The sequence below is a fragment of the Hyperolius riggenbachi genome, chromosome 3 (assembly GCF_040937935.1).
Source record: "Hyperolius riggenbachi isolate aHypRig1 chromosome 3, aHypRig1.pri, whole genome shotgun sequence".
Classification (NCBI taxonomy): domain Eukaryota; kingdom Metazoa; phylum Chordata; class Amphibia; order Anura; family Hyperoliidae; genus Hyperolius; species Hyperolius riggenbachi.
In genome coordinates, this window is record NC_090648.1 from 213,366,398 (window position 1) to 213,393,454 (window position 27,057).

The window sequence follows — 27,057 nt, forward strand, 5'->3', positions numbered from 1 at the left end:
ATTCGGTAATCTTATCCCAATCACAGAACTCGAAATTAATGGAACAATCAGAGAATGCAGAAACAACTCAGAAGTATTTGGCCAATCAGAGAATGCAAAAAATGCCAAAAAAACACAACTCAGAAATCCGAACTTGGAAATTGATTTCTGTATAAATACTACATTACCACAACTCAGTAATTTTAGCCCAATCACAGAACTCTGAAGCATTGGAACAATCAGAGAATCAAGAGTTAACTCAGAAGTATCTGGCCAATCAGAGAATGCAAAAACTGACAAAAAAAACACTACATGGAAATCCAAATACAGAAATCGGAAACTGATCGGAAATCCGTGGAATCGGTAATCGGCATTGGCGGAAATTGGAATTTCTGCAGAATCGGAAATCGACATTTCCGACCATACCTAGTACATACAATGTCATTTCCTGTCCGACTGACAATGGGATCGATTAGCAGCAGTTTGGATACAGATAATAATGAGGACAGCAGACATTGGTAATGAAAGGTAAAGTGAAGCATTCACACAGCAGGGTACATGGCTGTGCTCATACCTGACTCTGTTAAGTTCCCCAGAGCTGATCCATGCTCTGTACACACACTGCTGCTTCATGCTCTGTACACACACTGCTGCTCCATGCTCTGTACACACACTGCTGCTTCATGCTCTGTACACACACTGCTGCTTCATGCTCTGTACACACACTGCTGCTCCATGCTCTGTACACAAGCTGCTGCTACATCCAAAGTCAACTGTAGCATCAGGGAAAGAAAGAGGGCAGTGCTGTGAACTGTAGGATGCCTGCAGCTATTCTGGTGTCTCAACCTGTGCCTGTCATGTTCTGAGGGAGGATTCTGCGCAGTTGTAATCCCCCCTGCGTTTGTCTATGAATGATTCTGCCGTATCACCATTTTGGACGTACTAATGGTCTAGCACTATACAAAATAAATGGGATACAGTTGGGGACATCAAACTTGGAGAAGGACTTAGGAGTACTCATTGACAACAAGTTAAATAATCGTACTCAATGCCAAGCAGCTGCAGCTAAAGCTAACAAAATTTTGGGATGCATTAAAAGGGAAATAAAAACTCGAGATGCTAGCATAATATTGCCCCTGTTTAACTCTCTAGTAAGGCCACATCTGGAATATGGAATTCAGTTCTGGGCACCACATTACAAAAAAGATATTGCCGTTTTAGAGCAGGTGCAGAGACGAGCAACAAAATTGATGCGTGGGATGGAAGGTCTCACTTATCGAGAAAGGTTAGATAAACTGGGTTTATTTAGTCTAGAGAAAAGATGCCTTAGAGGGGATCTAATTAACATGTATAAATACATCAGAGGGCAATATAATACCTTGGCGGATGAGCTTTTTGTCCCTAGGCCTTCTCAAAGGACTAGAGGACATGATCTGCGCATGGAGGAAAAACGTTTTAACCATTTATTTAGGAAAGGGTTCTTTACAGTAAGAGTGATTAAGATGTGGAATGCATTGCCACAGGAAGTCGTTATGGCAAACTCTATACCTGCATTTAAAGGGGGCTTAGATGCTTTCCTTGCGTTGAAAGACATCCATGGCTACAATTACTAGGTAATGCCTAATGATGTTGATCCAGGGATTTTATCTGATTGCCATCTAGAGTCGGGAAGGAATTTTTCCCTTTAGGGGCTAATTGGACCATGTCTTGTAAGGGTTTTTTCGCCTTCCTCTGGATCAACAGGGATATGTGAGGGAGCAGGCTGGTGTTGTACTTTATACTGGTTGAACTCGATGGACGTATGTCTTTTTTCAACCAAAATAACTATGTAACTATGTAACCATATCGTTACAATTTGGTTCATTGCCAAATCTTTCTATTACTGTATAACTGCATTTAAGTTTAATAAAATCGAATTTACGTAAAAAGTGTCATCATTTTCTGCTAAAAGTAGTCAGACGCGTAGCTAAGGGTGGGCGGGGTAGGACATGTGCCCCCGGGCACCGACTCCCTAAGGGCGCCCAGCCGCCTTTTGTTTTTTTTGGTTTTTTTTTAATCTCCTCTCTGCCCGAGTCTGCATACTATGCAGAGAGTAGCTGCGGTGGCAGCGCACGTCATTACGTGCTGTGCACGCAGCTTCCACGTGCAGGATGCTGTCACTGGAGCCCCGGGAAGTTTGAGTCAGTGGTGGAGGAGGTCTGGCTGGATCACGCAGGGACTTACCAGTGTGGACTGTCACTGGAGCACAGATCAGACTGTGTGCGGAATGCACATGGACAGAGGGAGCAGTGCATGCTGTCCAGATGGAGCTGCGTATGCTGTTTGGGCGAATGGATTGGAGGTAGCCCCGGGAGCTGTCGGAGGGAGCCGCGTGTGGAGACACAGGTGAAGAGGGAGAGGAGCTGAGCTTTTGCATGTGAGCTAGGGGAACTAGTGTTGTGCACATGCTGAATGCTGCAGCTGGAGACCCGGAAAGTGTAATGGCCCTTGCATCTCTTAGGAGGATTGCCTGATACAAGCACCGCAAACTGTAGAGCAAGACCGGGACAGGGATATTCTTACTGACTTCAGCCGCCTCCCAGAGTAAGCTGTCCACTCACTGCTTCTACCTGTCACTTGCTCGCTTTCCCTTTCAGCCACGGAAGGATGGCTCTGGACTGGTTACTCTCCCTGCTTCTATGGCATTCCTGATGTTAACTCCTTCACTCCTCTTCTCAGCTATGGTATGCCAGGCCAGCTTCTTCTATTAAAGGGAAGGTTCAGGGACGCTGTGAAAAAAATAAAAATCCAAATCCACTTACCTGGGGCTTCCTCCAGCCCGTGGCAGGCAGGAGGTGCCCTCGTCGCGGCTCCGCAGGCTCCCGGTCTCCTCCGGTGGCGCGCCCGACCTGGCCAGGCCGGCTGCCAGGTCGGGCTCTTCTGCGCTCCAATGTGCGGCTCACTGGTGCGCGCTGACGTCATCGGACGTCCTCCGGGCTGTACTGCGCAGGCTCAGAACTACTGAGCCTGTGCAGAACAGCCCGGAGGACGTCCGATGACGTCAGCGCGCACCAGTGAGCCGCACATTGGAGCGCAGAAGAGCCCGACCTGGCAGCCGGCCTGGCCAGGTCAGGCGTGCCACCGGAGGAGACCGGGAGCCTGCGGAGCCGCGACGAGGGCACCTCCTGCCTGCCACGGGCTGGAGGAAGCCCCAGGTAAGTGGATTTGGATTTTTGTTTTTTTCACAGCGTCCCTGAACCTTTTAAGGCTTAGTTCAGCGTCCCTAATTCTTTGGCATTAACCCTTTCACTACTGGTCATCTTGTTACTTATTAGTTTGCACTAGCACTTTTTTAGTGTGTATTTTACTGTTTTATTGCAATTGCACAATGTCTAGCACATATTTATGCCCTGTAGACTCATGCTCAGTACTTGTATCCCTCTGGGGATTCATATCATTCAATTTCAATAGCACAAAAGCATCTTCCTATTCCCTTAACCCCACTGCCACTAGGAGACTTTGGTTCAAATAAATCTTTGCTCCCCCTGTTCAGTAAGCCTGCACCTATTCAGTAGGAGACCTATAAAACGTGCCCCAGGGCTCGCAGCTCTGGCGCTGTGAGTCCGACAGGAGAAAAGCGCCATATAAATGTTCTCTGTCTTGTCTCTGTATCTATAGCACTGACATCTTCTGCAGCACATTGCAGAGTACATAGTCATGTCACTGACTGTCCTCAGAGGAGCTCACACTCTAATCCTACCATAGTCATAGTCTAATGTCCTACCATATTATTATTATTATTATTATTATGTATTTATATAGCACTGACATCTTCTGCAGCACATTGCAGAGTACATAGTCATGTCACTGACTGTCCTCAGAGGAGCTCACAGTCGAATCCTGTCATAGTCTAATGTCCCCCATATTATTATTATGTATTTATATAGCACTGACATCTCCTGCAGCACATTACAGAGTACATAGTCTTGTTACTGACTGTCCTCAGAGGAGCTCACACTCTAATCCTATCATAGTCATATAACGTCCTCCCATATTATTATAATGTATTTATATAACACTGACATCTTCTGCAGCACTTTACAGAGTACATAGTCATGTCACTGACTGTCCTCAGAGCTCACAATCTAATCCTACCATAGTCATAGTCTAACGTCCTCCCATAATATTATTATTATTATTATTATTATGTATTTATATAGCACTGACATCTTCTGCAGCACATTACAGAATACATAGTCATGTCACTGACTGTCCTCAGAGAAGCTCACACTCTAATCCTACCATAGTCATAGCCTAATGTCCTCCCATATTATTATTATTATGTATTTATATAGCGCTGACATCTTCTGCAGCACTTTACAGAGTACACAGTCATGTCACTGGCTGTCCTCAGAGGAGCTCACAATCTAATCCTACCATACTCATAGTCTAATGTCCTCCCATATTATTATGTATTTGTATAGCAGCACCGATGATCATGCTCATATCCTGATGCGGGGCCGCACCCCTATTTTGCACTTTGCCACCATGGGGGGGGGGGCACATAACCTGTCTTTGTCCCCGGGTGCTGAAAGCCCTAGCTACGCCTCTGAAAGTAGTAAAGGCATTTCTCTGCTTTATAAATAGGCACCCACTTCTATATCTGTTATGTGTTGTTTCCAGAAGAATCATGGAAAACCAGCAAAAGCGCCAAGAGAAGAGAGGTACTATTCACCTGCCAATCTGGAAACAAGTATTGCACTATTTTGTCGCCCTTAATGTTTCAAATGGCAGCAGTAGCTAATGGGTTTTCACTTGGTCCATTCACCTCCCACTCGCTAGACTGTACACTTCCTATTGTTATGACTGTCTGATATGGCCTTTTCCATGGACAAACTCCATCTAGAAAGTGCTTAGGATGGATTTCCTATGACGATGTATGAAGGAATGGTTAAAGAGCATATATAATGTATATCATTTAAATCCACATGACTTGCATTGATGTTAGGTCCTCATCCCTTACTTAACCCTCTGGGCGATACAATTATATCGCCCAGGAGGTGGCGCAGCACTATTTTTTTTAAATTTTTTGTTTTTTAAATCATGTAGCGAGCCCAGGGCTCGCTACATGATAGCCGCAGCGCAGCGGCATCCCCCCGCCCACTCCGATCGCCTTCGGCGATCAGAGTAAGCAGGAAATCCCGTTCAGAACGGAATTTCCTGCTGGGCTTCCCCGGTCGCCATGGCGACGGGGCGGGATGACGTCACCGACGTCTTGGACGTCGTGACATCAGAGGGAGTCCCGATCCACCCCTCAGCGCTGCCTGGCCTGATTGGCCAGGCTGCGCAAGGGGTCAGGGAGGGGGGGGGGGCTGCGCGGCACGGCGAGCGGCGGCGGATCGGCGGCGAGCGGCGGCGATCGGAAGTTACACGCAGCTAGCAAAATGCTAGCTGCGTGTAACCAAAAAAAACTTATGCAAATCGGCCCACCAGGGCCTGAGAAATCCTCCTGCGCGATATACCCCGAGCTCAGCTCGGGATTATCGCTCAGGAGGTTAAAGGGAACCTAAACTGAGAAGGATATGGATTTTTCCTTTTAAAATAATACCAGCTGCCTGACTCTCCTGCTGATCCTGTGTCTCTAATACTTTTAGCTACAGCCCCTCAACAAGCATGCAGATAAGGTGCTCTGAATGAAGTCAGACTGGATTAGAGGCGTGCTTGTTGCAGATGGGTGATTCAGCCACTACTGCAGCCAAAGAAATCAGCAGGATAGTCAGGAAACTGGTATGGCTTAAAAGGAAACATCCATATCCCTCTTAGTTATGGTTCCCTTTAAACAGGAACTTAAAGAGGAGCTCCAGTGAAAATAATGTAATAGAAAAGTGCTTTATTTTTACAATAATTATGTGTAAATGATTTAGTCAGTGATTGCCCATTGTAAGATCTTTCCTCTCCCTGATTTACATTCTAACATTTATTATATGGTGACATTTTTACTGCTGGCAGGTGATGTCAGTGATCACCAAAGGTCTGCACCATCAAAGTTTACATTTCTTTATTTCTAACTCATTTAAAATGACATGCAATAAAAACCAGGTCTGCAAGATGATTTCCTGTAGTTCCAGGGGCGGTCCCTGCACATCTGACCCATTGGTGCAGCAACTGGCAGGTGATGTCAGTGGAAGGAGATGCTGCTTGCTTTTTTGGCAGTTGGAAATAGCTGTAGATAGCTGTTATTTCCCACAATGCAACAAGGCTCCTGCAGTGTGATGTCAGCACCATGGTCCGGCAGGTGGCGCTAATTACTATTCCCCCTCCAGGCCGACATGGATAGTAGGGAAAGATGTAACTCTGGTGGAGTTTTGTCGCCACCTGCCGGATGCGCCCGGCTAACGGATAAGTACCGATTTCTCATGAGAAAGAGGGTATCGGCAACTGAATGGAATGAAGTTCAGTCCTGGGTTCCTCTTTAAATTCTCTACAGAAACTGTTATGCACAAATTCAGCAGAGCTATGTGTGCTGAGTGCCATAGATTCTATGTGTGCTGAGTGCCATGGATGCATTATTGTTCTCTATAGTCCACAGAGATATGACTAAGCATGATAACCCCAGTACTGACCAAAGACAAGTGTCACTACATAGTACACAATTTTAAGACACTGTCATTGATGTAGCGTTTGTAAGCCTTGAAATAGCAGTGATACAAAGCTTCAAAGTGTCCCTGGGATGAATGAATAAAAGGATTTTTACTTACCTGGGCCTTCTTCCTGTCCCCTGTAGTCCGACCGCTCCCTCACCATTTTTCCCCTCCCCTTGGTTGCGCCCCGTCAGCCCCACAAAGTCTGTGACTTGGATCAGCTGCAGACTACTGCGTGCCACCCAATCGCACTCCTGTTACCATGAGTGTTCTGTGCATGCACAGACATAGGAGCGTGATGAGGGAGGTGCAGGGCTGGGAACAGCACATACACGGTGGTCTGCTACCCAGCTGGATCACAGAGGCACAATGAAGGAGACCAGATGTACGCCAAGGGAGCACACAGGAGGCTGGAGGAAGCCCCGGGTAAATCCTTTCCTCAGATTCGTCTCAGGTTTACTTTAATTGAAAGAGCTTATCTATGTAAAAGTCAACAGTGTTGCAGATTTCTTAATGGGAAAAGCACAGGTTTGTACATCAATGTGGAGTCTGTCCTAAGGATATAAGTAAAGGTTCGCGTTCACAGACAGCTCAAGCCTCCTGCACGCAAGCCTCAGAGAAAAAGAGCTTTAGGCCAAACCAAGGAGAATTGTACCTGTCCCCTCTTTGCACCATTCTTCTTCCTTTAACTGTGCATGTAATTGAACTGTAAATCACTTCAGTACCCTTAGGCTTACACAACTTATACTGCTGGCTGCTATCTGCACGCACAGCTCAGAGTCCCAAGTAAATACATCTCAAACAGTATAGAGAGTTGACATCACTTCAACAGCTACCAAAATGATAGGGAGGATTGAGTGGCGTTCAAGAGCCTTAAGAAGACTTGTCAGTTCTTCAAATTTATGAGAGGATGTGGATTTGTTTACACAAATGACTAAACTAATAAAGTTATATAAAGAACTCTCATGAAACTACTTTGTGATCTGTTAACTACCTGACAAGATTCCGTCACAAGTGAACATCAATAAGTATCAGAATCTCTACTTTTCAAACAGATATTACAGTAGAGATTTATCATTTATAGACAACCATTTACTGTATGTCTCATTTTGTCAAAAACAAAAACACTCAGCACTGTCTGTGTCAGTTTGAGAGGAAGTTTATCTTCCTGGGCTTACTAATGATTTTTATTATTGTGTTTATTGTGTATTTGGCGCTGACATCTTCTGCAATCTTTCTACATAGTGTGTAGTGTATAGTAATGTCCCTCTCTCCCCCATAGTGTGTAGTGTATAGTAATGTCCTCCCTAACTGTCCCTCAGAGGAGCTCACAATGTTATTCTTACCATAGTCAGTCATTTGTCCATACTGTATCCTATTCAAGGTGTTAAGTAGCTTTCTATGTGCGACTTATGTATCACCTAGCCATCACAAGTGAGTTACCAACAATCCCAAGTGCTTAGTTCACCCGTGCGATGGCTGAGCCAAATAGACATTTGCTTGAGTGTTGCTCGGCGCTGCCAGGCGATGGCGAGCAAGGGTTTGTGCTGTGGAGCGCTGTCTGTCAGCACCACAGCACTGTTACCTTGCTTCAGTGGGATCCGCCACATTTGTCACATTTGCCACTAACCTGCTGGGTAGCCTGCACCAGGGCAAGGTTCTCCATCACCAGAGGCAGATTCTAAAGTGCAACCCCCCCTCCTCAAATTGTGCCTGTCTCAGTATAGGAGGCAGATGTTCCCCCTGTATTATGAAGGTTGCCACCCAACCCATTATAGGTAGCCAGATGTGCCACCAGTGATGACTGGAATGGATGTCTGGTATATGATTGTAATGATCGGTGTCAGCACACAGAGAGAATCTGATTATTGGTGATCTGCAGTATAACCAAGAATACAGATATATACCTGATTATTGATGATCTGCAGAATCACCGATAATCCAAGTATTGTTGAAAGCCCCTGATGAGTCCTATTGGACGAAACGCGTAGGGCGGAGCCGGGTGCGTCTGACGTCACAGAGCAGCGGGATGGGTGCACGGAGACTGAGCGCTGGTACAGCGGGAGTACGGGACGCCGACACCGCGGTGAGAGAGCGATATTGCTGGGCTGAGAAGCCAGATGAGCGCATAATTTCTGCTATTAAAGTGAGTGTACTGGAGTGCGCAGGCCAGGGGATTTATGTGCAAACAGTATTATGCTATGTGCCATTTATTTGTTTTTACATGTTCTTTGTGGATTAAACTGGAGATTTTATACAAGTTGAAACTTTGGAGCTGTGAAGTTTGTTGCCTTGTGGCAAAGCGCTAGACCCACCTGGAGTTTGAGGTGGCATCTATCTGGTGAGCGGCTGTATTGGAGGGAGTGGATTTGGATGTCACTTGGAGTGGAACACAAATCACTATTTTTCACTGGGTGGATGTACATGTATTTAATGTGTATCAACAGTAATGCACTATGTGGAGCTTGTTCATTTCAGATGTATAGATAATAAGAAGAGGAGCACTGTCACAACTTTTTTCAACAGTATTTCTATGGACTTGTGGTAGCGAACACTCAAAGACAAAGTTTCATTAACCACCCTGGCGTTCTATTTCCCCAGGATTTCCGTGCAAAAAGTGGTTCAATTAATTTCCCATAATTTTCAACCAATTTTTTTTTTTGCAATCTTTTTTTTTTGTATTGAATTCAATACAGGTTATTGTATTGAATTAAATTAAAAAAAAAAAGTGTTTGCTGCGAGATTTTGATGATGCTGTGTGACACTGGTTCCATCAACGCCGATCGACGGGGGACATGTGATCTCCAAGGGAGAAGCAAAATCCGCCAAGGGACATGGAAGAAGGCACCGGGGAAGCTATCAGAGGTACGCGACGAGGGATCAGCATGCCAATGGTGAGTATAAGACCCAGATGTATAGCCAGGTATAGTTAGCCAGATGTATAGCCAGGTATAGTTAGCCAGATGTATAGCCAGGTATAGTTAGCCAGATGTATAGCCAGGTATAGTTAGCCAGATGTATAGTTAGCCAGATGTGCAGCCAGGTGTAGTTAGCCAGATGTATTAGCCAGGAATAGTTTAGCCAGATGTTTTGCCAGGTATATAGGGAGCAAGATGTTTGCCAGGTGTATAGGAGACAGATGTGCAGCCAGGTGTATAGGAGACAGATGTGCAGCCAGGTGTATAGGAGACAGATGTGCAGCCAGGTGTATAGGAGACAGATGTGCAGCCAGGTGTATAGGAGACAGATGTGCAGCCAGGTGTATAGGAGACAGATGTGCAGCCAGGTGTATAGGAGACAGATGTGCAGCCAGGTGTAGGGAGTCATATGTATAGGGAGCCAGGTTTGCGGGTGCCTCTGCCCCCCCCCCATTGCCCCCGATGCCCCCTGACTCTGGCCGGGTGTCCCTTCTGTGGGGGGGCTCCCCTTCTGTGCTGGCTGGTAGTGGCCGGTGGGGATCCCCTCTGTGGGGGGGATCCCCATACTGTGCGTGCAGGTGGCTGGGTGGCCCTTCTGTGTGTGTGGGGGATATCCCCTTCTATGGGGGCTAGTCATGGTCTGTCGGGGACACCCCCTTCTGTTGTGGGGGGAGGTGGGTGTCCCCATCTATGAGGGCTGTGGGTGGCCTCTCCCTCCTCTTCCCCCCATCCCTTCCGATCCCCCGTGCCCCCCCCCCCCCAATCCCGTGTCTCCCCCGTCAGAAGCCCTGATCTACTCACCTGAGGGCTTGCTCCTGCGGCGGAAGCGGCGCACTTCCTCCTCCATCGCGAAGTCTCGTGTTCTCTGTAATTACTGTACGCGGCTTGGTGACGTCACCAAGCCGCGTACTGTAATTACAGAGACCGGGACTTCGGCGATGGAGATGGAGGGTGTGCATCTCGGCCAGCGCAGGAGAAAGCCCTCAGGTGAGTAAAGCAGGGCTTTTGACTGACAGGGGGGGAGACACGGGACGGGGGGGGACACAGGATCGGGGGTGAGGAGGGCACGGGGGACAGAGAGGGAGGAGGGAAAGGCCACCCACAGCTCTCATAGAAGGGGACACCCACCTCCCCCCCCCGCACAGAAGGGGGTGTCCCCGACCGGCCAAGACTCGCCCCATAGGGGGGATACCCGCCCCCCCACACACACACTACAGGGTCACCCGCACGCACATTACGGGGATGCCCCCTCCCCCCCCCCCCCTCCCCACAGAGAGGATCCCCGCCGGTACCGGCCACTACCAGCCAGCACAGAAGGGGACACCCTCCCCCCGCACAGAGGGGATCCCCGCACCAGCCACCCGCAGCACAGCAGGGGACACCCCCCCCCCCCCCACAGAGGGGATCCCCGCACCAGCCACCCGCAGCACAGAAGGGGAATCCCGCATGCTGCTGAGCACATTCTCTGCTCCGATGGCTGCACAGGGATTCCCCAGGGTGGCTGGATGCTAGTTCTGCACGCTGTGGGTAGCACAGATCGCTACCCACAGCGTGCTGACAGGCATCCAGCCATCCTGGGGAATCCCTCTGATGAGGGAAAAGTGCAGCCGGCGGGGCAGAGAAACAATAAATCTCCCTGGCAGTATTGACGAGCTCAGCTCGTCAATACCGCTTTCAGCAAGTTTTTCCTGGACGAGCTGAGCTCGTCAATACCACCAGGGTGGTTAAGGCAGGTGCAGTTTGCATGTATATTGTATTGTGATAATCCAAGTATAACTAACCTCTGGACACCTATATAGTGTGATTGTTTGGTGCAACAGTAATGACTTTGAGTAAGACCACCCAAGGAGCAGGTGGTCTTTGGCAGTATGGGCGATACTGCCTTCTGAGAAGTGCAAAAACCTTCCAGCAGCCTGAGACCTCCAAAGGGGTGGAGTCCCAGGCTGAAAGTAGGAAGGACCTGTGAGTGAGTGACACCTGAAAGGTGGATGTAACTAGCAGGTCTGGAGACTATCTCTTAAGGAGAGAGATAGCTCTCAAGGTCGGGCAAGCCAGGTCGGCAACACACGGACAGACAAGGTACAAAGACAGAAGGCTGATTCGGTATCCAAGGGCAGGCAGGGTTGGCAACAGATAATCAGATATGCGTAGGTACCGAATCAGAAAGCAGAGGGATAGTCAGAAAAGCAATAGGTCATAACAGATATCAAACAATGCCTAGTCTTGGGTGTGAGGTCCGTGGGCTCTACACCCTGGAACTAGTCTGGAGTATAATATGATGGAACACAGTATCCCTAGTCTTGGGTGTGAGGTCCGTGGTCTCGACACCCTGGAACTAGTCTGAAGTATAACAGAATGATAACACAAAGTTCCTAATCTTGGGTGTGAGGTCCGTGGTCTCGACACCCTGGAACTAGTCTGAAGATACAGAATACACAATAATATTGTAACGATTGTGGGATATCTCCGTGTTCAGCGCACAAAGATGTGCGCTGACACTGCGGAGGTCCTCCACAAGCGTGTCAAGATACTAGAACCCAGCTTTTGGTGCAAGCACCAGTAGAGGGAAAATTCCTGTCGGCAGATGGCGCTGGGGAGTGCAGAGGAACCAATCCTCTGCACCTCCACAAATGTCAGACAGGAATTTGTACGAAGCGCAGAACGCAATCGCAAGAGAGGCGATTGCGAATGAGAACGAGCAAAGGGACAGATTGTATGTGTGTGCGCCAATCTAGTCGCCACCCCGCGACCGCGCATACACAACAGCAGATATGAAATAGGAACGCGATCGCGAGAGGTGCGATCGCCAGACGTGACACAAGGCAGATCAGAACAGAATACGAGGTTAGCAAAGGCACAGCAAATAATACAATGAGAATATACGGAAAATAATAAACGCTAGCTAACCGCGAACACCGCACTCATTCGCAACAGTGCACGCGGTTATGCGCGGTCTCCACGTGATAAGCACAATAGAGACAAGCACGCCTAACTAACCATCAACAGACAAACACGAAACAAAGAACGTGAACGCTTGCTTAACGGTTACCTCACCGAGCCTACAGCAAGCGCCCGTATCAGACAAGACAGACAAACGAGAAACAGGAACTAGGCAGAAAGGATCCACCGCTCTTCCGCCAGAGCAAGTGTGATCCAAGCAGGAACACAGATCAGAAAGATCCACAGCCGCTAACGCTAGCGGCTAGTGCGATCTAAACAAGACAGATCAGATGAGGTAGCCGGTAGCAACCGCTGCTCCAGCTTACACTCCAGGAACTCAGATCAGAAGGATCCACAGCCGCTACCGCTAGAGGCTAGTGAGATCCAAACAAGACAGAGCGATTCGCTATCAACCGCCGCTGGTGACAGCGCAATCGCGACAGACAAGACAAGACAGAATAGGCAGTACAAATTATACACAAACTGACTGCACTAACTAGGAATGCAAGGAGCACTCCCCAAGAATTAACTATACTAAGATAGCAGTGGCTGACACTCCAGGTGAGTCCAGCAGGAACAAACCTCTATGAGCAGCGAAGCATTGTGGGACACACATACTACTTATAGTACACGCCTCCAATGAATGTGGCCAGGCAATTTGCATGACAACGTATGCAAATTCCTCAGCAAGCACAAGCTGCAAAACTGACAGAAGGCCTTCTTTCCAGAGTCCTGCAGCATGCAGACCTGAATAATGATCAAAAGGCTGCCTGCCTGCGCAGGCAGCCGAGCGGATCGTTACAGATATCACAGAAGTAATCTGGCTCAGTGTGAATTCCCAGGTCCTCCCGGTTCTAACACACTGTAGGATCTAACTAAGGTCTGAGTGCTTTCACGTAAGTGTTCGCAACAGCAGACAACCTGAGACTGACCAGCAGTAACTATATATAGAGCGGCGCTCTCCGGCGCCACCCATCAATGATCAACCAATAGTCACTTGCTCTGAGGTCAGCTGACCAACCTGGTCAGCTGATCCCTCCTTGGTTGTCATAAAGGTTCTGCCTCTCAGCGCGCGTATTCCTCAATCTATGTGAACTAACAGACCCAGCCACACCAGCCGCACGCTGCTGCGTGCAAACCGCCGTGCTGGACGCGGAATCAGCCGCCTTGCTGTCAGTACACGCGGCGGCTTTTCCGCGTTCTATTACAGTACCCCCCCCCCCCTTCTGAGGAGTGGACTCTGGACACTTCCCACCAGGCTTTCCAGGGGGCAAGTCATGGAATTATTTCTTCAATTCCCCTGCGTGCATATGACAGTCTGGCACCCAAGTTCTCTCCTCTATGCCATATCCCTTCCAGTGAACCAGATACTGCACGGAGTTCTGCACAAGCCGTGAGTCCAGAATCTTTTCAATCTCATACTCAGGTTGGTCATCAATCAACACAGTGGGGGGGGGGGGGGGAGCGGAATCCACGTGCACTCCCAGCTTGAGCAAGGACCCATATAATGATCTCACACCTCGCATGCTGGTAGGGAGATCAATAGCATAAGTGACATTATTGATTTTTCTGGTCACTGGAAAAGGACCCACAAATCTAGGACCTAGTTTGGGTGACAGTTGCTTTAGAGCCAAATGTGGTGTGGACACCCAGACCAAATCCCCTGGAGAGAATTCCCATTCTATGGAACGTCTCTTGTCAGCCTGTTTCTTCTGGTTCTGAAAAGCCCTCCCCAGATTTCTCTTAACCATTCCCCAAATTTGCTTTAAGGACCTCTGCCAATTCTCCAGGGCTGGAAACGGAGTAGAAGCCACTGGCAATGGGGCAAACTTAGGTGACCTTCCTGTCACCACCTGAAATGGGGAAAATCCTGAAGAGGAACTTTTCAGATTGTTGTGTGCAAATTCTGCAAACGGCAAAATTTTTACCCAGTCGGTTTGTGCATCTGCAACATAACATCTCAGAAACTGTTCCAGGGACTGGTTGACTCTTTCGGTCTGGCCATTGGTTTGTGGGTGGTAGCCTGATGAAAAAGAAAGAATCATTTCTAACTGATGGCAGAATGCCCTCCAAAACTTAGATACGAATTGGACTCCCCGATCTGACACTACATTTTCCGGAATTCCATGCAGCCGGAAAATGTGCTGGATGAAGAGATCAGCCAATTCCTGGGCTGAGGGGAGTCCTTTCAGGGGGACAAAATGAGCCATCTTACTGAATCGATCGACTACCACCCAAATGACCGTCATGCCCTCAGACCTGGGGAGTTCGCCCACAAAAACCATGGACAAATGGGTCCAAGGTTCACTTGGAACTGGTAAAGGCTGCAATGTTCCAACAGGTGCCTGAGGGGAGGATTTGCTCCTAGCACACACTGCACACACTCTTACAAACTCCTTACAGTCTGTTGCCAATGACGGCCACCAAACACATCTAGCAAGTAGATTGTGAGTTCTGGTGGCCCCAGGATGCCCAGCATTCTTGTGGGAATGAAACAGCTGCAACAGTTGCAGGCGAAAAGGCAATGGTACAAACAGGATCCCTCAGGCCTCCCCTCTGGAACATCCTGTTGAAATGGACTCAGAGTGACAGTCCAGTCTTTCCAGGTCTCAGTGGCTGCCAGGACCACCTTCTGAGGTATGATGGTCTCAGGGGCTGAAGGCTGTGCTGTATCGGGCTCAAAACACCTGGATAAGGCATCAGCCTTGATGTTCTTACTACCAGGGGTATACGGGATTACAAATCTAAATCTCGAAAAAAAATAACGACCACCGAGCCTGTCAGGGGCTAAGTCTCTTAGCGCCCTCAATGTACTCTAAATTTTTGTGGTCAGTGTAAACTGTAATGGTGTGTTCTGCCCCTTCTAGCCAACGTCGCCATTCCTCAAAGGCCAACTTGATGGCTAGAAGTTCCCGGTTGCCTATATCGTAGTTTTTCTCTGCGGGTGAAAACCTACGGGAAAAATAGGCACAAGGGTGAAGTTTTCCCTGCAAACCAGAACGCTGAGACAGCACAGCCCCTATCCCTACCTCTGAGGCATCAACCTCCACGATAAAGGGATAGGTGACGTCTACATGTCTCAATATGGGTGCAGAACAGAACAATTTCTTCAGCGTGGAAAAAGCAGCATGGGCCTCTGGGGACCAGAGCCTTCTTGCATCCAGCCTCCTGCAGACTCTTGCATCCAGCCTCCTGCAGACTCTTGCATCCAGCCTCCTGCAGACTCTTGCATCCAGCCTCCTGCAGACTCTTGCATCCAGCCTCCTGCAGACTCTTGCATCCAGCCTCCTGCAGACTCTTGCACCCAGCCTCCTGCAGACTCTTGCACCCAGCCTCCTGCAGACTCTTGCACCCAGCCTCCTGCAGAACTTTGCATACAGCCATCTACAGAACCTTGTCTCCAACCGCCTGCAGACTCTTGCATCCTGCCAGCAGAACTTTGCACCCAGCTTGCAGAAACCTGTATTCAGCTCACAGTCTTCTTACTTTCGGCACAGCAGTGGTTAACTTCATCTCTTCCTGCCAGATCTTTGCAAACTACAACTTCTGACATATCTACACAGCCTACAGTTCCTGCCAAGTCTGCAAGGCACAGCACGCGTATTCCTCAATCTGTGTGAACTAACAGACCCAGCCACACCAGCCGCACGCTGCCGCCTGCAGAACCTCTCATCCAGCCGCCTGCAGAATCTCTCATCCAGCCTCCTGCAGAATCTCTCATCCAGCCTCCTGCAGAACCTCTCATCCAGCCTCCTGCAGAACCTCTCATCCAGCCTCCTGCCAAACCTCTCATCCAGCCGCCTGCAGACTCTTGCATCCAGCCTCCTGCAGACTCTTGCATCCAGCCTCCTGCAGACTCTTGCATCCAGCCTCCTGCAGACTCTTGCATCCAGCCTCCTGCAGACTCTTGCATCCAGCCTCCTGCAGACTCTTGCATCCAGCCTCCTGCAGACTCTTGCATCCAGCCTCCTGCAGACTCTTGCATCCAGCCTCCTGCAGACTCTTGCACCCAGCCTCCTGCAGACTCTTGCACCCAGCCTCCTGCAGACTCTTGCACCCAGCCTCCTGCAGAACTTTGCATACAGCCATCTACAGAACCTTGTCTCCAACCGCCTGCAGACTCTTGCATCCTGCCAGCAGAACTTTGCATCCAGCTTGCAGAAACCTGTATTCAGCTCACAGTCTTCTTACTTTCGGCACAGCAGTGGTTAACTTCATCTCTTCCTGCCAGATCTTTGCAAACTACAACTTCTGACATATCTACACAGCCTACAGTTCCTGCCAAGTCTGCAAGGCACAGCACGCGTATTCCTCAATCTGTGTGAACTAACAGACCCAGCCACACCAGCCGCACGCTGCTGCGTGCAAACCGCCGCGCTGGATGCGGAATCAGCCGCCTTGCTGTCAGTACACGCGGCGGCTTTTCCGCGTTCTATTACAGTACCCCCCCTGATGTTAATTAATGATGTTAATAGACATTTATTTTGACTGAGTGTGCGGACCTCTTGGAATTTTGCACTGGTTGTCATACCGGTCCTGCACCTCGTAAATTGTTCATGGTTTGAGACTCTGTCTCTGATTGTGACCAGAATTATGAAGGTTTCCCCACCCCAGTATAGGTAGCCAGATGTGCCCCCAGTATTATGTAGGTTACCACAAGAATAGGTAGCAAGGTGTTCTCTCTGTATTATGCAGCCCCTATCCCCAGTATAGATAGCCAGATGTGCCCCCCTCATGAGTCGTGAGTGGAGCATGCTGCAAAAGTTACTTACATCTCAGCAACATAATCTGTTCAGCCATGTTTCATCGGGTCCTCTCTATGGCTCTGAGTCATTAAACAGTGGTACGATTTTACCTTTACTACTGCTGGCAGCATAACCTAAGTTGCCTAACTAATGTGATCTACATGACCTAAATAATGCTTGCATTGCTAGGGTAACACGTGTTGCAGGTCACATTGCTTAGATAATGCAGCAGGTCATGCTAATTAGGGAGCTCTTGCTATACTACCAGTGGTAGTGACAGTAAAATTGTTGTGTGCTGTGTGTGAATGGCAATCTTTCCGCAGTTTAGTGCATCAGGCCTTATGACTCCATCCAGCAGCATCATTTAATGAGAGTTGCCGCTGGAGGGAGTCATAGAGAGAAGACTCTGTGACATGGCTGAAGAGGTACCATACACATGCTAGATTCTTGGCAAAGCTGGCCTTGACAAGCCTCCTCCGCCGAGAACCCTCTAGTGTGTGCACAGAGCTTTATTCACTAGCTTTCCAGAAATCCTCTATATCCTTTCCTTCAAACTTTTGCCACCTAATAACTGACACTTTTTTTTTCTTTGCAAAACAAGTCTTGCTGGATTTTTTAGGTTCTCCAGTTCTTTGCAATGTTCTCCAACCTTAGTAAATCCACTCCAATGAATGAATGTGGTAGTGGGCCCGACATCTGCATACCAATGCCACAATGTTGTCCATAGGAACTCAAAGTGCTCCAGCAGTCAAGTTTCCAGCACCAGTGTACCAGCACATGCCTTGAAAATATAAATACCGGTACTAGTATTTTTGTACAACAAATCAATATAATTTCTTCGTACCAAAAGCTTTCCTTGGGAAAATATTTCATAAATTTGCAATTTTAAAGAACAAAACAGATGTTAAGACAAGAAAGCATCTGCACACACAGGCCCAGTGCACACCAAAACCGCTAGCAGATCGTCGAAACACTAGCGGTTTTGGGAGCAGAGAGACGATATTTGCCGGGTGCACACCGAGCGGATTTTGTATGTGATCCGCCGGCCGCATCCGCATCAGCATGGCTAATGTATCTCTATGGGCTGGTGCACACCGGCGGTTTGAGGTTTTTAAGCAAGCCGCAAACGTGCAGCAAGAGGCACGTTTGCGGCTTGCTAAAAAACTCAAACCGCTGGTGTGCACCAGCCCATAGAGATACATTAGCCACGCGGATTTTCAGGCGGATTTGGCCAGCGGATCCACCCGGTGTTAACTGTAACAACAAAACGGCCCCTGGGGGGTACTCACCTCGGGTGGGGGAAGCCTCAGGATCCTAATGAGGCTTCCCACGCCGTCCTGCGTCCCTCGGGGGTCTCGCTGTAGCCCTCCGTACAGCCGTGACGCAATATTTACCTTCCTGGCTCCTGCGCAGGCGCTCTGATGGCTGTCGGCGCCGAAGTAGGCGGAAATACCCGATCGCCGTCGGGTCTGCTCTACTGCGCAGGCGCAAGTTTCCGGCGCCTGCGCAGTAGAGCGGACCCGACGGAGATCGGGTATTTCCGTCTATTTCCGTGCCGAAAGTCACCACAGCGCCCCCGCTGGAGCCAGCAAAGGTAAATATTGAAGCTACAGTCGGCTCTGTCGCCGGCTGTTCGGAGGGCTGCAGCGAGACCCCCGTGGGACAGAGGACGGCGTGGGAAGCCTCATTAGGATCCGGAGGCTTCCCCCACCCGAGGTGAGTACCCCCCAGGGGAGGTTTTTGTTGTTACAGAGTCTCTTTTTTAAAGTCAGTAGATAAACAATAACAGGACACAAAGAGATGTAGAGAAAAGAACAGGAAACAGAACATTGTGATGCAAAGGTAATATTTGAGCCATTATGATCAAAGAATGCTTTTAGGTGCAGCAATTTAACATAGTAATATCTACTTGTTTTTAAAGTGCCATGACAGTAAGCTAATAGGTCAGCTATTTGTCCTCAATAATATGGCATTTGTGTGAGGTGAAGGACAAGTACGGATTAGAGTATAGCTAGGCTTGCAGTGAGGGCTAGGATAGTGCTCGAGTGAGGCACTAACTCAATATTTAGTTCCCATTTACCAGTAGGCTTTGATAAGCAGAAGAAGAGAAGAGAGCCACTTATGGTTGTATCACTGTATCATAAATCTGATTAATCTTTATATTTCATTGATAATGGAGGGGGGGGGGGGGGGGGAAGAGGACAGTAAGCTCAATGAAATATACATCATTAGCACAAAATTGACACAACATAACATAGAGGTCAGATGCTCAGCATTGCTCATCAGTTAGGTCTTAGTAATTAGCATGGTGCACCTGTGATAATTCAGCCAGTGGGGACTACACCCACATGGCCTTGAACATAACCGTGCCTAAATCAGAAGACATCCAGCTGCTATAGAGGAGGTAAGATTTTATATTCTATGAAGGTCTGCATTCGACAACCTGCCCGGATGTGGTTGGATAACCAGTCCAGCTCAAGTAACAATTTCAAAAACATACTGGGCGCCACAACTGGTGAACACAAAAAGAGAGATGGGTAGAAAAGAAAAGGTTTGCAGCAACCGAAAAACAGAAAAATAAAGAAAATACTGGAATAGAAGTATCAACCTCTGGCTCCATACATGTGACCTCTCTTAAACTCCCTCCGTGACCCCCTCCTGCTACCCTCCCCCCCCCCCCCATGAAAAATCTGTTTAATTTTTTTTAACAGTTTTTATAGTTATTGCTTGCAATACTTTACTAAAACGTACATATTTATGAAAAAGTGATGAAGCCACAGGTAGATTCCTTCTCTTCTTCTTGTATATGATAAGTAAGCCTGCCAGTGCCTGGTACCTATGGCAAGTGTAAGTAACATTTAACTGTGTTGACTGTGCTTTGGGTCAGGGTTGGTTAAAGTCAAGGGTCAGGTTTACCTTGATAAGCACAGAAAATCAAATAATTGCAATCTGGTCTTGGCACCAATATTCTAGCACTGTATATGATGTTCTGAACATCATGCACCAAGAAGCATGTACTATCCGGAACTCAACTGTATTGATTTCAATAAAAAGAAAGATTTAATTCTCTGTGCCCCATTTCACACACACACACACACACACACACACACACACACACACACACACACACACACACACACACACACACACACACACACACACACACACACACACACACACACACACACACACACACACACACACACACACACACACACACACACACACACACACACACACACACACACACACACACACACACACACACACACACACACACACACACACACACACACACACACACACACACACACAATTTGGTCCAGTCACATAGCAGGCAGCCGTGATTGGCAAGGCTGAGCACCGCTCAGCTGCAGCCATGTCGGCAACCTCTCTACTCCGGCTCTCAGTGTTAAGCAGATTCAGCCTGCCTGGTGCAGCCCTTAGTCTGCTAAGCTTAAAAGTCACTACTTGCAGAAGCAGCAACCATGTCGGAAGCCTCCATCCTCCAGCTCTCCATGTTTAAAGGAGATCACAGCCTGCCCGATGCGGCACTCTGCGCTATGCAGGAAAGGCGCATTGCTATTTGCATGGTCCAAAAAATATGGTATATACTTTTTGTAGTCCATATATTTAAAATGCCTGTCTGGATGAGTCCTGTAGCATCAACTCCTGTTGAGACAGCAAATTGTACTGGAGAGGAAGGTGTCCACAGTCCTCCACCTATCCCATAGCTCACACATGAAGTAACCAGTGAGGAACTAGGAGGAACAGCAGCCAGTCTCTCCCTGTGAGCACAGATCACCTGACCTCACATAGTAACATCTTATGTTAGAGCTCAGTCTTATAATGATTAGAATCTGCTGAGAAAACCTGATATGGTAACTAGAGCAGTATTTATACTTACCTGGGGCTTCCTCCAGCCCCATGTGGGCCGTGGGCTGCCTTATTGTCCTCTCTGGCCCATTGTCCTGTGATCAGCTTGATCCCTATAGGCTAGCGATGCATTCTGTTGATGTGGAGAGGGAGGGGGAGGAGGATTGACAGTGTGGCACAAAGCGGGTGAGTATGCACACTGCTATGAGGCTATCAACCCCATCAGGGCCGCGCCTGGGCGGGTGCTGCAGGTGCATTGCACCCAGGCGCCTGTCTCTGGCAGGCGCCGCCCGGCCGCCGCTCACCCCCTCTGGCCGCCGCTCCCTCCCTCCCTCCCTCTAGCCGCCACGTCAGACCTCGATCAGGAGGCGACCAATAGTGCGGGCGCTAGGACCTAGCACACCGCACTGATATGCGGAAGTGACATCACTTCCGCATATAGAGCGGGTGCGTCCGGCGCCCGCTCTTACTGGTCGGGTCACCGCTGATCCTGAGGTCTGACTACACTGCAAGGTGAGGGGGGAGCGGTGGCGGATAGAAGGGGTGGTCCCTGTCACTCACTACCTAAAGGGGTCCCTGTCACTCACTGCCTAAAGGGGTCCCTGTCACTCACTACCTAAAGGGGTCCCTGTCACTCACTGCCTAAACGGGGTCCCTGTCACTCATTACCTAAAGAGCTCCCTGTCACTCACTACCTAAAGGGCTCCCTGTCATTCACTACCTAAAGGGGGCCCCTGTCACTCACTACCTAAAGGGGTCCCTGTCACTCACTACCTAAAGGGGTCCCTTTCACTCACTACCTAAAGGGGTCCCTGTCACTCACTACCTAAAGGGCTCCCTGTCACTCACTACCTAAAGGGGTCCCTGTCACTCACTACCTAAAGGGCTCCCTGTCACTCACTACCTAAACTCCCTGTCACTCACTACCTAAAGGGGGTCCCTGTCACTCACTACCTAAAGGGCTCCCTGTCACTCACTACCTAAAGCGGTCTCTGTCACTCACTACCTAAAGGGGTCCCTGTCACTCACTACCTAAAGGGGTCCCTGTCACTTACTACCTAAAGGGGTCCCTGTCACTCACTACCTAAATGGGGCTCTCTGTCGCTCATTACCTAAACGGGGTCCCTGTCACTCACTACCTAAACTGGGTCCCTGTCACTCACTACCTAGTGGGGTCCCTGTCACTCACTGCCTAAAGGGGTCCCTGTCACTCACTAGCTATACGGGGGTCCCTGTCACTCACTGCCTAAACGGGGGTCCCTGTCTGTCACTCACTGCCTAAACGGGGGTCCCTGTCACTCACTGCCTAAAGGGGTCCCTGTCACTCACTACCTAAAGGGGTCCCTGTCACTCACTACCTAAAGGGGTCCCTTTCACTCACTACCTAAAGGGGTCCCTGTCACTCACTACCTAAAGGGCTCCCTGTCACTCACTACCTAAAGGGGTCCCTGTCACTCACTACCTAAAGGGCTCCCTGTCACTCACTACCTAAACTCCCTGTCACTCACTACCTAAAGGGCTCCCTGTCACTCACTACCTAAACTCCCTGTCACTCACTACCTAAAGGGGGTCCCTGTCACTCACTACCTAAAGGGCTCCCTGTCACTCACTACCTAAACTCCCTGTCACTCACTACCTAAAGGGGGTCCCTGTCACTCACTACCTAAAGGGCTCCCTGTCACTCACTACCTAAAGGGGTCCCTGTCACTCACTACCTAAAGGGGTCCCTGTCACTACCTAAAGGGCTCCCTGTCACTCACTACCTAAACGGAGCTCCCTGTCGCTCATTACCTAAACGGGGTCCCTGTCACTCACTACCTAAAGAGCTCCCTGTCACTCACTACCTAAAGGGCTCCCTGTCATTCACTACCTAAAGGGGGCCCCTGTCACTCACTACCTAAAGGGGTCCCTGTCACTCACTACCTAAAGGGGTCCCTTTCACTCACTACCTAAAGGGGTCCCTGTCACTCACTACCTAAAGGGCTCCCTGTCACTCACTACCTAAAGGGGTCCCTGTCACTCACTACCTAAAGGGCTCCCTGTCACTCACTACCTAAACTCCCTGTCACTCACTACCTAAAGGGGGTCCCTGTCACTCACTACCTAAAGGGCTCCCTGTCACTCACTACCTAAAGCGGTCTCTGTCACTCACTACCTAAAGGGGTCCCTGTCACTCACTACCTAAAGGGGTCCCTGTCACTTACTACCTAAAGGGGTCCCTGTCACTCACTACCTAAATGGGGCTCTCTGTCGCTCATTACCTAAACGGGGTCCCTGTCACTCACTACCTAAACTGGGTCCCTGTCACTCACTACCTAGTGGGGTCCCTGTCACTCACTGCCTAAAGGGGTCCCTGTCACTCACTAGCTATACGGGGGTCCCTGTCACTCACTGCCTAAACGGGGGTCCCTGTCTGTCACTCACTGCCTAAACGGGGGTCCCTGTCACTCACTGCCTAAAGGGGTCCCTGTCACTCACTACCTAAAGGGGTCCCTGTCACTCACTACCTAAAGGGGTCCCTTTCACTCACTACCTAAAGGGCTCCCTGTCACTCACTACCTAAAGGGCTCCCTGTCACTCACTACCTAAAGGGGTCCCTGTCACTCACTACCTAAAGGGCTCCCTGTCACTCACTACCTAAACTCCCTGTCACTCACTACCTAAAGGGCTCCCTGTCACTCACTACCTAAACTCCCTGTCACTCACTACCTAAAGGGGGTCCCTGTCACTCACTACCTAAAGGGCTCCCTGTCACTCACTACCTAAACTCCCTGTCACTCACTACCTAAAGGGGGTCCCTGTCACTCACTACCTAAAGGGCTCCCTGTCACTCACTACCTAAAGGGGTCCCTGTCACTCACTACCTAAAGGGGTCCCTGTCACTACCTAAAGGGCTCCCTGTCACTCACTACCTAAACGGAGCTCCCTGTCGCTCATTACCTAAACGGGGTCCCTGTCACTCACTACCAAAACTGGGTCCCTGTCACTCACTACCTAAAGGGGGTCCAGGCTGGCTACATATACTGGGGACACTGGCTGTTTGTCATTATGTGCATTTACTGGTGAAAAGCTGTCTCTTATCATGTGCATTTACTGGTGAAAAGCTGTCTCTTATTATGTGCATTTGCTGGTGAAAAGCTGTCTCTTATTATGTGCATTTACTGGTGAAAAGCGGTTTCTTATTATGTGCATTTACTGGTGAAAAGCGGTTTCTTATTATGTGCATTTACTGGTGAAAAACGGTCTCTTATTATGTGCATTTACTGGTGAAAAACGGTCTCTTATTATGTGCATTTACTGGTGAAAAGCGGTCTCTTATTATGTGCATTTACTGGTGAAAAGTGGTCTTTTAATATGTGCATTTACTGGTGAAAAGCGGTCTCTTATTATGTGCATTTACTGGTGAAAAGCGGTCTCTTATTATGTGCATTTACTGGGGAAAAGCTGTATCTTATTATGTGCATTTACTGGGGAAAAGCTCTCTCATTATGTGCATTTACTGATGAAAGGCTGTCTGTCATTACGTGCATTTACTGGTGAAACGCTGTCTCTTATGTGCATTTAGTGGGGAAATTTTGTCAGTAAAAATAATCTTTTGTTAGTAAATTTTTAGGGATTTGTCAGTAAAAAATAATGTGAAAGGTTGGCAACACTGGCAGGCTGCACGGCGCAACGGAAAAGATACAGGCAGCCCACATCACGCTTGGGCTTGGCGGGAGGAGGAGCCGACGATAGCGAGCGAGAGTAGGGTGGCCGCAGGCAGCCATAAATACGCAGTGTGTGACTGCGTCGCACTCGCAGAGCCTCTCAGCCTGAGTCAGTCCAGAGACTAGCAGACTCGCAGGCAGCCAAAGCCAGCCAGGAGCAAGCCCATGGAAGAGGGGTAGGAATGGGGTATCACATGCATGCGTAAAGAGGTGGAAGGTGTGGGTGTGATTAGGCAGGACATGGGTGTGGTTATGTGGTTGGGCGCGGTTAATTAATTCCCATAGGCGCCAGAGAAAATCTTGCACCGAGGTGCCAGGCACCCCAGGCTCACCCCTGCACCCCATGCCACTCCACTCTTCAGTTGCTAGATGAAAATGTACTGCCTATCCACAGCAATCATTTTCTGGATAAACTGTGCAAATTTGGTTGGAAGCTGTTGCCTTGTTTTGAATTAGTGATAATGGATGCTGCTGACATAACACGTAGCATTGTAACACTGCACTTAGGACAGACTGAGCAGGAGTAATTAATGTTTTACACTAAGCATTTACAATTGCTTAAACTTATTTGTCCATATGGAATTACTTCATTACATTTTCAGATCATAATATCAAAAAGTATTCCACAACTGTCCACAAGAGCAAAAAAAAAATACAAACAACCTGGTTAAAATAATTTCTTAGGCAAAGATTTATGGAGAGGTCTAATATGGGACTATAAAACATACACATCTCAGATGCCTACAAAACGTTCAGAAAATATCTTCCATGTTTGTATTTTAATAAACAAGACTGCCCTCTACTGGTTGGAAATCATTTACACATGTATGTTTGCATATCTTTGCCCGAACTGGAAAACGGAGTGGTGGATTATTATGGATTATTACATGGATTAATTACTTGGAGCCTGCTTCTAAGAAATAACTATGAATTAGGGAGGGTTCACACGCGGTTTCCTTGCATGTAAAATCGCACTAGATGTGACAGTCTATGTTAATCAATGGGATAGTCATAGTTCAGACAGTGGGAGCCTAACATTATGGGGGGTGGAGAGGGGGGTGGGGACAGTGTAAAGATTAAGGAGGTTGGTAAAACTTCAAGTAGCCCATTTCATGTAAACAAAATTTATAAATGTGGTGGTAAAAATATAAAGTGCATGGTAACCAATGCTCGGAGCCGTGCAAATAAAATAGACGAACTAGAGTTCATTCTGAATGACAAAGGCTATGACATTGTGGGAATAACCGAGTCATGGATGGATGAAAGCCATGACTGGATAGCTAATTTAAAAGGATACAATGTGTTTAGGAAGGATAGAACAGGGAAAAAAGGTGGAGCGGTTTGTCTCTTTGTTAAGAATTCTTTTACAGCTGTCCTCAACGATGAGCTGGAGGAAGATTGCGAAGATGTGGAGTCCGTTTGGGTAAATATTCATGGTGGAAATAAAAGTTGCCAATTGCTTATTGGCAGGGCCGGGCCGAGTCATAGGCTGGAGAGGCTCCAGCCTCAGAGCGCAGTGTAGGAGGGGGCGCAGAATTCATTCAGCTGTCATTCCTAATTGTGTTTGAAGCAGAAAGAAATAAGAAAGGGGATTGTTGGCAGTGACTGCAAGTCAGATAACTAGATATTAAGGTGTTGGGGAGGTTGTGGGCCCTGGGGCGCCTCTTAGTCTAATAGCAATCAGTGTGTGATGGCTGTACTGGGAGGGATGGAGGGGCGCACTTTGGTGTCTCAGCCTTGGGTGCTGGAGGACCTTGTCCCTGCTCTGCTTATTGGGGTATGCTACAGGCCACCTCATATTAATGAAGCTGCAGAACTGCGATTACTACAGCAGATTGAAAAAGTTGCAAGAAAAAATGAGGTCATAATTATGGGCGACTTCAACTTTCCAGACATTGACTGGAGTATTGAGGCTACCCATTCTGGTAAAAGCAGCAGATTTCTGGCAGCACTACAGGACAATGACTTGACTCAAATGGTAACGGAACCAACTAGGGGGAATGCGTTACTGGATCTGATCATTTCTAATAGACCAGATAATGTATCAAATGTGCAGGTTCAAGAACATTTGGTAAATAGTGATCACAACATGATAACGTTTGATCTGGTGACTGATAGGCCACGGGGCAGCGGGACCACTAAAACTATGAATTTTAGAAAAGCAAAGTTCAATCAAATTAGGCAGGCACTAAGTTTGGTGAACTGGGATAATGTACTACAAGGGGAGGACACTGAAGGTAAATGGCAAGCTTATAAACTTATACTCAATCAA